The sequence below is a fragment of the Tubulanus polymorphus genome, chromosome 10 (genome assembly GCF_964204645.1).
Source record: "Tubulanus polymorphus chromosome 10, tnTubPoly1.2, whole genome shotgun sequence".
Taxonomy (NCBI): domain Eukaryota; kingdom Metazoa; phylum Nemertea; class Palaeonemertea; order Tubulaniformes; family Tubulanidae; genus Tubulanus; species Tubulanus polymorphus.
The window spans coordinates 7720805-7734590 of NC_134034.1; the positions used below are offsets into that span (position 1 = coordinate 7720805).

The 13786-nt window shown below is 35.3% G+C and overlaps 1 protein-coding gene across 4 annotated transcripts in view; it reads right to left on the reverse strand.

Annotated features, from left to right (window-relative positions):
* Positions 1 to 13786, reverse strand: part of LOC141912255 (uncharacterized) — a 159258-nt gene that overhangs the window by 67778 nt on the left and 77694 nt on the right. The window lies entirely within an intron of this gene.

The following is a 13786-nucleotide window of genomic DNA, read 5'->3' on the forward strand; positions in this document are numbered from 1 at the left end:
ATATTAATTGCATCTGGGAAATGTAAAAGTTTTATTAATAAAAATGTAACTTATAATGAAATAGATACAATGAAATCAGATGAAATTATTAGATTATTTAAGATTTATGAAACTGCGAGAATAGCTAGAACTAATGATGCGATATCAGAAAATGTAGTAAAAGGTTATAGTAAATATTGTAAATATATGCTACCAATTCAAGATGAAAATAGATTATATTCCGATTTAAAAAATGATTATTTAGTTATGACTGAATTAAATAAATGGATTGGATATTTATCATTTCAATTAGGTGGATTTATGACATTATTATCAACTGGAGTTATAACATTTTCAAATATTGAAAGTAAAAATTTTTCTATAATAAATGAGCGAGGTGGAAGAAGTGAAGGAATTAAATGTGAAGAAAAAAACCGAGATTAAGAAACAAATTGAATGGTCTCGGCAATTAGGAATTAAATCGAGAGAATCTAAACAAGGAGCCTATCGGCTTATATAGCTCCGCTGTGTGATTTGAAGAAATGGAACCTGCATACCTAGGGGTGCCCGCTTTTGGCCAAATCCAAAAAGGGCTCTGTACTTAGTAGGTATTGGTCCATAGAACATTCATACCAAATTTCGACTTGATCTGATTAAAACTGTAGGACTAATAGCAATTTGAAGAAATAGAAACTCTACCCCCAGGGGCGCCCCCTGGAGGAAGAATAAAACTAGTGTAGGCTTAATACGCTCTCAGGACAACTTCAGAAACTTACTTCAAATAATGGCAATGCTGAACGGTCCAACTTGCAGTCCATCTTGTATCCTTACTTACGATAAAAGGCATTTGAATTTAATTATACCGATATTATAGCACAAAAGTTTTAGAAATTGAAAAACTATTGCAAATGAAGTAGGCTATAGTATATGGCTCTCCCATCCATTGCTCATTTATACCAAGTTCGGTTTGAAAACCGAAGAAGCAGTCATTTAACAAGATAAATCTATAAATAGAACAAATTTGCAAAACATCCTCTATACTTATGTAGGCATCATCCCATAGATCATTCATAAAAAGTTTAATTCAAATTTGATAAAAACTGAAGAAGGTGTAGCGATTTAAGTGAAAATCTTAAAAAATTATCCCTAATTTGCAAAATTTATGCATAATCTAGAATATGGCTCTATACTGGTTTAGACAATCCCCTATAAAAACATTCATACTAAGTTTGAAATCCGCTGAAAATTGGAGGAGTAGCGATTGAAAGGAAAATCTAAAAAAGGCCTAATTTGCATAATTTATGCAAAATCAAAAATATGGCTCTATACTTTTGTAGGCACTCCCCAATAGATCATTCATATGAAGTTTGGTTGAAATCTACTGAAAACTGGAGTAGAAGTAGCAATTTAAGTGAAAATCTAAAAATAGCCCTAATTTGCATAATTTATGCAAAATCAAAAGTATGGCTCTATACTATTGTAGGCACTCCCCCATACATCATTCGTACCAAGTTTGGTTGATATCTACTGAAAACTGAAGTAGAAGTAGCGATTTAAGTGAAAATCTAAAAATAGCCCTAATTTGCATAATTTATGCAAAATCAAAAATATGGCTCTGTACTTTTGTAGGCACTCCCCCATAGATCATTCATACCAAGTCTGATTGAAATCCGCTGAAAATCGATGGAGGAGTAGCGATTTTAGTGAAAATCTAAAAATAGCCCTAATTTGCATAATTTATGCAAAATCAAAATTATGGCTCTGTACTTTTGTAGGCACTCCCCCATAGATCATTCATACCAAGTTTCATCAAGATCCCATCAGAACTGTAGGAAAAGTAGGGATATAAAGAAAAAGTTGACGCCGGACACCGAACACCGGATGGACGGACGACGACGACGAACCCCCTAACCCATCAGCTCCGCTGACCTTCGGTCACAGCGGAGCTAAAAAGCTATAAAATAAAAAATAAATAATGAAAATGTTAATGATAATGGTGAAAATATTTTTATTTCTACTCCTTCTGATAATAGAATATTTGATAAATATTTATATTTTACAACTGGATTTGTAATTGTATTCATTTTGATTGGGTGTAGTTGTAATTTATTTTATTAATAATTCTGAAACTAATACTATCAAAAATGAAAATACTTCTGAAATTTCAAAATTCACAATAAAAGAAATGGATTAATATTTTAGAAAAAAGCAAAAAAATAATTTCATTTTTGATTAATTAAATATCTCACTACTTTTGTCTATCTATGCGGAGCAATAGATTGTCCAGATAAGTCATTTCGGATTCTTAATATTTAATTAATCTTATTATCAATTTATTTTTTTAATCAACAACTTCTAAATCATGATGCCCGTCTCATTTTTCCCATGGTAAATTATTTTAAATCCTTCAAAATCTTTTAATTCCTCTGTACTCAATGAAAGGTAAAAATACTTTAAATTCTCTCGTTGTACTAACATTACAGTAAATTTGCTGATACTTTCTCTCCATATTTAGTTTTTATCTTTTCTAATTTCAATATTTTGTGTTTAATTTCTTTTGTAACATCGACTAACTTTTTTATTTCAAATTGTTTTTATGCTGGTTTTATTCTGTTATTTATTGTTGCTAAGAATACTTTTTCTATCTCCCATTTATTAAAAGAAAAAATTACTTGTGGTGATGAGTGGTGTGTCGCCCTCTCGCCCTCTGGTATGAAAACGTCATTTTCCAATTACTAAATACTTTTCTGTTTTGTATATTTTTTGTTCCATCTGCAGCATACCTGCACATACCAAAAAAATTCATGAGTTTCATGAATCTCGAAAATAAAGTTTTCGAGTTATCGTGTATATGGGAAGTTCCTGCATTTGAAAGTAGATGGTGTCGGCCATCTTGAATGGGAGAAGTCCCAAAAACAATAAGCTTTCACATAAGGTAAATTTCGTTTGATTTTTTTACAAACCCACCACACCTGCCAGGAGCAAAACAGGTTTGATCTTGAAATCGGATTCGAAGCATGGATATAGTTGTGCGATCGGCGGTCGTATTAACAGATTTTTTTGTTTAAATCAGAGTATAAATTTGGGAAATTTGGTTCCGGTTCATTAATACAATCTTCCAACAGGTCTTCATAGGCAAGTGACTGATTGGCTTGATATTAGTTGGATGGCCTTTCTTTTTTCATGTGATAGAAATAATGTAATCAATCGATGGCAATATGGTAAATATAGACATTCTTATATTAGAATATCAATATTTGTTAATTAAAAGCATCAACCGCTGAAATTTGTGTGGTGATTTATACACTGCGATTGATTGAATAAACTCAATTAAATTGAAACACATCGCGCGGGTTAACACAAAATTTATGACAGTTCTATGACAGTGTACCTTTACCTTTTCATCCTGTAAACCATAGTACTCTACGTTATAAATACGTACTTACTTCTTAAAACAAACGCTAAATTGAAAGAAAATCTAACAGTCTAAAATAATGTCAATCAGTGCGGCGCGGAGATTTTTTTTCACAAGAGAGTTTTCACCATTTCGTTTGCAGTGCGCATGTTCGACATTCTGTTTGTAAACACAATCCACACGTGTGTGCACTGCACTAAAAAAAATTGTCGCGGAGCCCAATTTGGGCCAATTCGATTGTCCGCGAGTTGACGATGTAACGTATCGATTGAATCTCCGGTTTTAGCATTATATAAGAGGTGGGGAGACAGAATCAATACGACGGCTATCAAATTTGAAATAAACATAAAATAAGACTCCCCAATGACTGGTAAATGATAATGTTAATCCTACAAAATGGCACATGAATATTCGAGCAGATTAATAGACCGGTTTGTCAGCATCGTATAATCGAATATGCCCTTACATTCATTGGCTGCAGATCAGCCAACTGCAGGGAGCATTTATTTTACATCAATTTAACGATGTACAACAGCCATCTAGATGTTTCAGGAAACATAATGCTCCTTGGAATTTTTTAAAAATCGCCACAAATTCGTCGATTTCTCTTAAATGAACGCGATATTCAAAATTTCATTTACGACAGATTTTAGCTGCATGATCATGCTACATTTTGCACATAAACATGGTGGATTGCAAGACTTCCTGTTAAAGTTACAACCTTATTTGTTAGCAAAAATTCGATTTTAGGACCCATTACAACATCTCGGGCTTAGTCTGAGTTAAAAACATGTACTTCATTTTTTGTTTCTTATGTTACTTCACCTGGAACTAAATAGAACTCAATACAATATTCTTCGAAAATACCTGAACAATCAAGTAAAAATAGAATAAAAACAAGAAAAGAAATTCTTAATGTGGACATTCCTAAATTAACATGAGTATGTTTAATCAGCATCAAAATTAAACATTGGTAGTCTAGATTAGAGATTATAAGCAGAACAAATGCAAAATAGTGAGAACTATTGAATTGAATTCAAATGATGGGAGAAGACTGACTTTTTACAGACAATTAGATCGAAGATAAGCACGGAAATTATCCACAAAGAAAATGTCTTTATTTAAATTATCAATGGAAACGCATACCTATCTTCAGAATGAGGTTTTTGGCAGAATCTCAGAGAATACGTTCCCCAAGTAATCAAAAAAGCCTAAGATGTCCCCCTTGATTGAATCCAGAAGTTTTCATGAAAATCTGTCTATTGATACGATCTCCATCACACACAACTACATGCTGATTCATCATGAATATACATGGTATCAGGTTTTCCCCACTGACTCAAATAGACCTCTCCACGATTATGGTATGATGATTTCTATACACTATGTACGAAGTTTGTTAGACAATTTTCAAGGTTTACTCCCCTCTTTACAAATTTTACTGCCATTCTATAAAATGCACTGCTTTTCATGGCCGCCTGTGACAAACTCTGGCAGTTGAATCATTTGTAGTTTCCAAGTAAACTTTTCTTAGGCCACAAGTGAGGCGCGCTTTTCATATACACGCGCAGATCGCTACACCACATAGCGGCGAGTATATGTGTCAGGCACGTGTGTGAAGCATGAATATACGTTACAGGGCACGTGTTCTTCCAAATCGTTCCAACAACAAATACTAAATAAATTGATAAATAACCAACGGATTCCGATGAAATTCAATAGGGTTAGAGCTTTTATTACTGCAATGTATGTTTTAAAAGTTCTGAAGAGACACTAAGCATCGTTTGGAAGTTATTTTGTACCAAAGGAAGAAAGTTTTATATGCAATAAAAAAATGGACTTCTCTAAAGCGAAAGTCCATAACAATAAATAACAACTTTAGAGCTACCAAAAACCGGGCATATGTAAATTTGGATTTCCATGTAAAATTTACCCAAAAAATTAATTGTTATATAATATAGTGTAAGGTATACACCACACATTATGAAGAGTGGTTAAACCTAAGAATTTCATATCATCCCTGACTTATAAAGCCCCCCAAAAATTGTTTCGAAAGTTCGGTTACTAAGCCGCTCATCTGGTTTGTGTTTATATATTTACTGTGGATGACATCTTGTTTATGTTTATTCTCCATCTATGTGAAATAAAATCAGTCACTTCCAAGGTTTCGTAGTAACCAGACGTGTTGCTTCTTTCTCTCGGATCTGTCCCCTCTGGTCGAATCGAACCTTTCACGACATTTTGGTGCCGTGACCAGGATGGGATCAGAAGGAAGGCTAACGGCAATCAGAAGGGCCCAACGGGGCCAAATGACGAAGATTTTCGGTAAAACGGAAGAAAAACTCGCAGAGATTCTACTCGTCGATGAAAGTTCAAGAACTCTGGAAACTGTTCAACCGTTCTCCACGTTAATCGACGCGCTGTTCACAAAATTCGAATATTTACGACAATTAGACCAACAATTAATGGATGAAATCGCTGATGAAACCGAGTTAACTAACACTATAGTTGAATCAGATGATTATCTCACTGAGATACAAATCAAACTCGGTCGATTCAAACTGAACTTGGATAATCTACTAGCGAAGATACCAAAACCACAATCGCTAAACGAATCTGTAAGTACCATCAATCGAAGCAGTACTACCTCAACCGGCAGTAAAAAAGTCAATCTACCAAAATTGGCTCTCCCAAATTTCGATGGTGACATTTTGACGATAATTTCATCTCAGCCGTCGATAGCGATCCGCATTTGGACGATATCCAGAAGTTTCAATATTTGGTCGCACAACTCACTGACGAAGCAGCGCGTACCATAGAAGGTCTGCAAATAACTAGCGCTAACTACAAAGAAGCTCTGACGATCTTAGTAGAAAGATACGGTCAACCTCACAAGATCGTGAACGCGTACATCAGAGCTTTATTAGATTTGCAGCCACCGCAGGATCACGAGAGTCTACGCGAATTTTACGATTCTTTGGAAACATATATTCGAGGATTGCGCGCGCTCGGGAAATCGGAAGATGCGTTCGGTGATATACTCGTTCCGGTAGTCTTCGACAAGCTACCGAGTCCCGTCAAAACACAAATTTCACGGGAGCACGGAGACCGCGCCTGGACACTTAAAGAACTACGCGACGCGATCCGAAAGGAAATACAAGCTACACAGGCAGGAGCGAGCTGCGTCAACTTCGATAATGAAAAATTATCCGCTCTTCATATAAGCACTAAAACGAGGAAAAATCCGACCTCGAAAAACAACAGTTGCGCGTTCTGCAAGGGTCCACATCAGCGTTCTCATGCGATATAATCGTTAACCCAAAAAAGCGACAAGACATCATAAAGGCAAATCGTAAGTGTTATAACTGTTTTGGCAATCACATGGTAACAGCTTGCCAATCGAAATATCGTTGTAAGGTTTGCAAAGGCAAACACCACACTGCTATTCATATAGATCGAAATACTGATACGCATATTGAATCAAAAAATATTCATGTCAATATAGCTCCAACTTCAAGTCCTGTTCTCTTGAAATCGGCTATTGGTCAAATAAATTATGGTTCGAATTCGACCACGGTAAATATCTTGTTTGACGAAGGAGCGCAGTGCTCATTCATCACTAAAAAGTCGGTAAATGAATTAGGTGTCCGATTGGACAAATTTGAAAAGCAAGATGTAAATATTTCCACCTTTGGTGACAATTCGCCTGGGGCACGTACTCTACGGAGTATAGATTTAAAACTTCGTACGCGTAAAGGCGAAATTGGTTTACGTGCATTAGTTGTACCGGAAATATGTCCACCAATTCAGAACAATGTAAGTGGCAATCTAAACAAACTTGGGATGAACCCTTATCTGATGAATTATCATCACTCTGGTTTGAAATACATCAGCAGTTATACGCCTGTCAACATACAGCTATACAAAGACCATATTTTGGTCAACCGACTAGTGAATGTGAACTACACATTTTTGCTGATGCCAGTCCCAATGCTTATGGGGCTGTAGCTTATCTGAAAACTGACAAATCGACTTCAATCATTATGGCAAAATCACGGGTTAAACCATTAAAAGAGGCAACTATCTCTAGACTTGAATTATTGGCAGCACTGATCGCTGCACGGCTCGCGAAATTTATCCGTGACGCATTCGACAAGTCAAATTTAAGTTTAACAAAATGTGTTCTTTGGTCCGATAGTCAGATCACAATACATTGGATTCGGAGTGAGAAGAAATTACCCACATTCGTCGAAAACAGAGTCCGTGAAATTCGGTCTGTCAAATTTGACATAATCAATTATTGTCCTACAAAGGACAACCCTGCTGATCTCTTGACTCGGGGCATCAATACCCAAGACTTGGATAATAGTAGATTATGGTGGTTTGGACCAACTTGGCTGCCTAATGGCGATTGGCCAATTGATCGACTGAATAATTCAACTGTACTATATTGTTCAGTAAATAATTCTGAATCGCACTCTCAACAAAGTGCAGAATTAGCTAGTACTAATTCTATCTCAGTTCTATCAACCACCGCAACTCCATCAGAACCGTCTGGAATACAAAAAGTAATAGATGTCGAGCAATTCAATTCGCTGCATAGATTACTTCGAGTCACAGCATGTGTACTACGCTTTATTTCTATTATGAAGAAGACATGTCAACCTAGACATAATCATATTACCGTGCCAGAAATACGTTTGGCTCGTACTACGTGGGTTCGCTCTTTGCAAGATGACGAATTTTCAAATGAAATTAAATGTATTCAGAAAGGGGGACGAGGTACCCAATTGACTAAACAATTAAACCTATTCACTGATAAAGAGGGTTTAATTAGATGTGGCGGTCGTTTTCAAAACGCGAATCTTAACTACAACGCTAAGTACCCAATATTATTGCCATCGAAGCACCCATACACAAAATTAGTAATTAGTGACGCCCATAAAATGGTTCTACACAGTGGGTTACAATCAACTTTGTGTTACATACGTCAATCATATTGGATACCAAGAATTAGGCAAATAGTTAGCCCAATTATTAGAAAATGCTCAGTTTGCATTAGACATGATGGTAAATCATATCGTGCGCCAATCACGCCTCCGTTACCTGCCTGCAGACTAAAAGAAGCTCCACCCTTCACCATCACAGGCGTTGATTTCACTGGCCATTTATATTATCGCACGAAACACTCAAAACAGAACAAGGCATACATATGTCTATTTACATGCGCCGTTTCCAGGGCAATACATCTGGAAATAGTCACTGATCTGACACCTGCTTCCTTTATGAGAGCATTTCGCAGATTTGCCAGCAGGAGGTCGTTGCCAAGTCAATTGATCTCTGATAATGGTTCAACATTTTTGTCTGCAGAAAACGATATCAAAGAAATATTCAAATCAACAAAAGTCAGAAACTTTCTGTCTAACAAACTTGTTACTTGGACATTTATACCGAAACGCGCGCCATGGTTTGGCGGATTTTACGAAAGATTAGTCGGTATAAGGAAAAACACTTTGAAAAAAGTAGTTGGTCGAGCGTGTATTACCTTGGACGAATTGTCGACTCTAATTACTGAAATAGAGGCTACAATAAACGATCGTCCCTTAACGTACATGACAAGTGATGACGATGAGATCATTCCCTTAACACCATCACATTTAATTTGTGGGAGAATGATTACTCTGTTACCTCAACCGGTAGTTGAAGAAAACGAACTAATTGACCCGAATTTTAACTTACCGCCCATCGGTTTCTCCGACGCGAAGAAACGCATGAAATACTTAGACAGTCTTTTCCAAGATTACTGGATACGGTGGCGAAATGAATATTTGCCAACCTTAAGGGAAAACCACTGTCAGACGCTAAAGCGGGGTGGCATTACGGAAAATCATGTCAAAATAGGCGATATAGTGATCGTTCATGATGACTCAAAAAAGAGAATCTTTTGGCAACTCGCTATCATTGAAGGTCTGAACAAGGGCAACGACGTTCTTGTGAGATCCGCGGTAATTCGTACTAAAAGCGGGATTACGAATAGACCCCTTAAAAAATTATACCCCTTAGAAATCAATTCTGATAGTGGCGAGAAAATGAATGATGAATCATCGCCTCTAATTAGTAATATTCAACCCCCAATGAAAATAAAACGAAATGCAGCATTGAACGCTAGAAATAAAATAAAAAACTGGTGTGACAAACTGGTTGACTAATGCACAGGTTCAGCCTAATCAGAGTATAATTCAAACTTATGTTCATAATGTTTCTTAATATGAGTTAATTTCATTTTTGAAGATTTATAATGTTAAGAATATGTTCTTCTATGTTTTTCAATTATTAAAATGTGTAAATGACGATCACCATAGTATATATGTAAAATTTAATGTTAATTGAAATGTAAGTTGAATCTTAACAGTGAAAATCATGTATGTATACATTCAAGCACAAATTGTATTAATGTTAAAATACTATGTAATTTCCTTTCTATTATATACCTGAATATATATCGGAGTAAATGTTCTTTTTATTTCTGATATTCACATGTTTTTAATTTCAAGAATACGTCAATCAATATTGTAATCCGTTATCTCATTATAATGCTACACAATATCCTAGTTATCATGTATACACCTATATTTTAGTTGAGACACAACGCAATGTCAAAGTTTAACGTCAAAGCTTAATGTCAATGTTTAATGTCAAAGCAATCTCAGTTTTGTGTTAAACGAAGATTAAGAGTAATGCAAACTTAATGTATCGAAGATTTAGTGATTCTGATATGAAATTGGAAATTGATTAATTTTTCATTTTTTACGTAGGCTTATTAACCTCATATGTATTCCTAATTGATGATACATCCTATTTTTTCTTCCCGCCGCCGGGAGTGTTTCGAAAGTTCGGTTACTAAGCCGCTCATCTGGTTTGTGTTTATATATTTACTGTGGATGACATCTTGTTTATGTTTATTCTCCATCTATGTGAAATAAAATCAGTCACTTCCAAGGTTTCGTAGTAACCAGACGTGTTGCTTCTTTCTCTCGGATCTGTCCCCTCTGGTCGAATCGAACCTTTCACGACAAAAATTGCGTGTAAGTTCTAGCCTCAAAACATATAATTAAGAATTGCCCAAATCCTAGATAAACTGATTCTTATATTTTTTTAAAATAGATAATTTTCAACCTGTTTTGCACAAAACTCGCAACCTTTAATGTGTAAGCACCTTCATACAATTATAGCAACTTGTTGTTTTTGAGCAACAACATGCCATAAACAAAGACAGAAAGAACATGACTTATTACTCTACAAGCACGACTAACAAATACATTTCTACACAAAACAACAAGTTGCTATACATAAGTTGCTATTGTTGTATCATTATTGAAGAACTAGATCAGTCTAAAAATTGGTAAGAAATATTTACTTCTTTTTTGAATTATAATTTTAGGTATCTTATCCTGAATGTATATTAATCCAGAATTGTTAGATTTTGATATATCAATTGACTGTTCTTTAATTTGTATTGCTTAGTTAGATTAAATGTTTAATAAACAGGCCTATAGAGAACTCATATTTCAATTCTGCGATTGGTGTCTGCTTTAGTTGAATAATTTGATTCGTAAATGTCTATTGGAATTATGTATCTTATCATATCTTCAATTATGTGTCCTCAACTTGAAATGTAGGTAGATGTATTCTTTGTATTGAAAGAATTTAAAAAAAATAAATGATATTATCAAAAAGATATTATCAAATATGGATTTGTATAAACGAAGATAGATGGTTGTGGTGTTTCTGCGTGGACATAAGTTTTAGCATAAGGTTAAGCAAGTGATTCACAACCAGTGCCCAAGCAAGATTGAAGGCTGTGTGGAAAGATGAGTCTTTGTCAATCGCCAACAAAGTCTGTCTCCTTCCCTCTATGATGTTAGCTGTATTTCTGTATGCAGCCGATACCTGAACACTGAATGTGATGCAGAGATCGAAAAATGGATTTGTTTGTGCTTTCAAGATAACCGCTACAGGCACTAGTTCCGATTAAGTATTCATTCCACAACAAAAAATCAAGAATATTGCTGTTTGGATAATCCTTTTGATGCATATGACGCCAGAGACTATTTTGGTAATTACACAACTGATAGTGAGAAAAGTTGAGAAGCTGAAAGAGAAATGCCAATATCACCAATTTGGCAAGTTATGATCGCCTTGTGATTATATGCAACGGGATTGATTTTGTCAGTGATCAGAGACACATTTGAGGTGGAAAAACCTTGGTTTCGAGAATTATTACTAATGTTACAGAAGCACTAAACAAGCTAGTACTCTGATTACGGCAGAATAACGCAGAAAAACTGTTGTCCCTGCTTCACAGCTAATTTTTGGTTTACCTATGTTATGGCTGTTGGTTGGCAGTCTGCCAAGAGTATGTTAAATTGCGGCACAAAATTTAGTGGTAATACTTACGGGGTTGTCTTTTATCGTGAAGCAAGTAGAATTGATGCGCGGAGGTCAGGCCGGTAAGCTTCGAACGGATGATGCAATATTTTTCGAGAAAAACGCGAAAAACATCGAAAATTCTTCGCTTTCTATAAGTTACTTGTGTTGACCTATATTTGAGTTTCCAAAGTGAATACGGGAAATTCTCGGAATTTCAGGAATTTCTGCACCTCTGACGTAATTTTGGGAGTCACAAAATGGCGAGCAATTCATTTTATATTTGTGCCGAGCTTAGTTCGCTGTTAGTTTGTTCGATTGTGAGGATTATAATGGAGTCGGCTATCTAATTTAGTATCTCGAACTTAGTAAGTGTGGCAATTTCTATAGTCCTAGCCTGGCATTGTCTTATTTTGACCGACTCGTACAAAATACATTCTTTCCTTGAAAGAGTAATAGACGATGGCGCCAGTGCGAGAGTTGGCGTTTTTGGAGAAAGGCAGTCGACAAGTGTTTCGCGTTGTTTTTGTTGATATGAGAGTTAATTGGTTCCACACAGTTGTGTGCGCTTCTTCATTTGCTATTGCCGTAGGCTGATTAGTGTGTTTGCCGATGTTTTTGCGGTATATTGGCATTCTTGGCATAACAGCGCATACACGTTAAAATCCGCGCACTACGTAAATCAGCTGGTATGTAATCCATATATCTAACGTACGTACATACACACCGCTGTGCATGGCAAAGTGTATGTATACTCTGTTTTCACGTATAACCGCGCATTTCACTACTACTGCGCTCTCCTAGCACGTATTAGAAATACTGTTATACGCTGTCTGTTCCTAATTAAGAAGTTTTTAATTGAAATAAGCTTTATTAGGAACGCTTTATTTTCGTGGATATTCATTTGAACTATTTATGTGGCAACTATAAATAAGTGTGCTCCTCTTTTAATTTCGTTAGATACTTCGTCGATGGATACTTACATTAATATTTTAAGGTAACCTTAAAATATTTAATAACTTAGTCAAGGTCTGGTAAAATCGCTGTTTCTTGACGTAAAACCATAACAATAATGTATATTTAGGTACTATACGTTACAGTATCTGGGTAAGCAAAGGAGTGGAAGGTGTCCACTTAATTCCACACTCTCAAAAGGTTTTTAGATCTCTAGAACGGGAAATTTTTACCGTTTTAAAAACAGTTAATTGCCAATCAAGTTTTGAGACCTCAAAATTGTAGGAGACTCCCGTATGATAAAATATTCAACGTTTATTTGTTCTAAAAATATATTATATTACAATTTCAGAAAGTCAATAAATCATTGTTTGCCACTTTCTGATGAGTATTTGTGCTGTCTCATCATCTAGGCCTCTCTACATTCAAGGCTGGAATGATTGGATAGAGCATTGAACAAAATCTAAACCTATAGGAAAATATTGCCACATTCATCAAGAAGAAAATGAGCTGGTAGGCCTAAAATGAGAATTTTGGAACTGTTTAATTGGCTTCATGGATTTTTATGCTAAATACAAAGAATTGCTAAAACACAGCCAATATTAAATTTTGTGTCATGCTTCCCGGAGCCCTTATAGTTTTCTGGACATATCTAAACCAAAACTAGCAGCCACGACGCAAGTGGAAATCAAAATGAATGCATGTATAATTGTACGTTCTTCTAGATATTAGAAAGGTAAACCACTTTGCCTGAGGCAAATTATTTTAAATTGTACTCAGGAAAAATGAAATCAATTGAATGGATTAAATGAATATAAATTCTTTAAAACATTTGAACAAATTTTCCTTTTATTAAAAGCAAAATTTGTTCAAATTTTTTAAAGAATCTTATTTTCATTTAGATAACATTGCTTTCTTACTGTTATTTCCACCATGTCACCACTACAAAACTGTCACCTACTTAAATATGAAATTTTTGGCACATCTTGAGTCTGATTTATCAATTCTTTC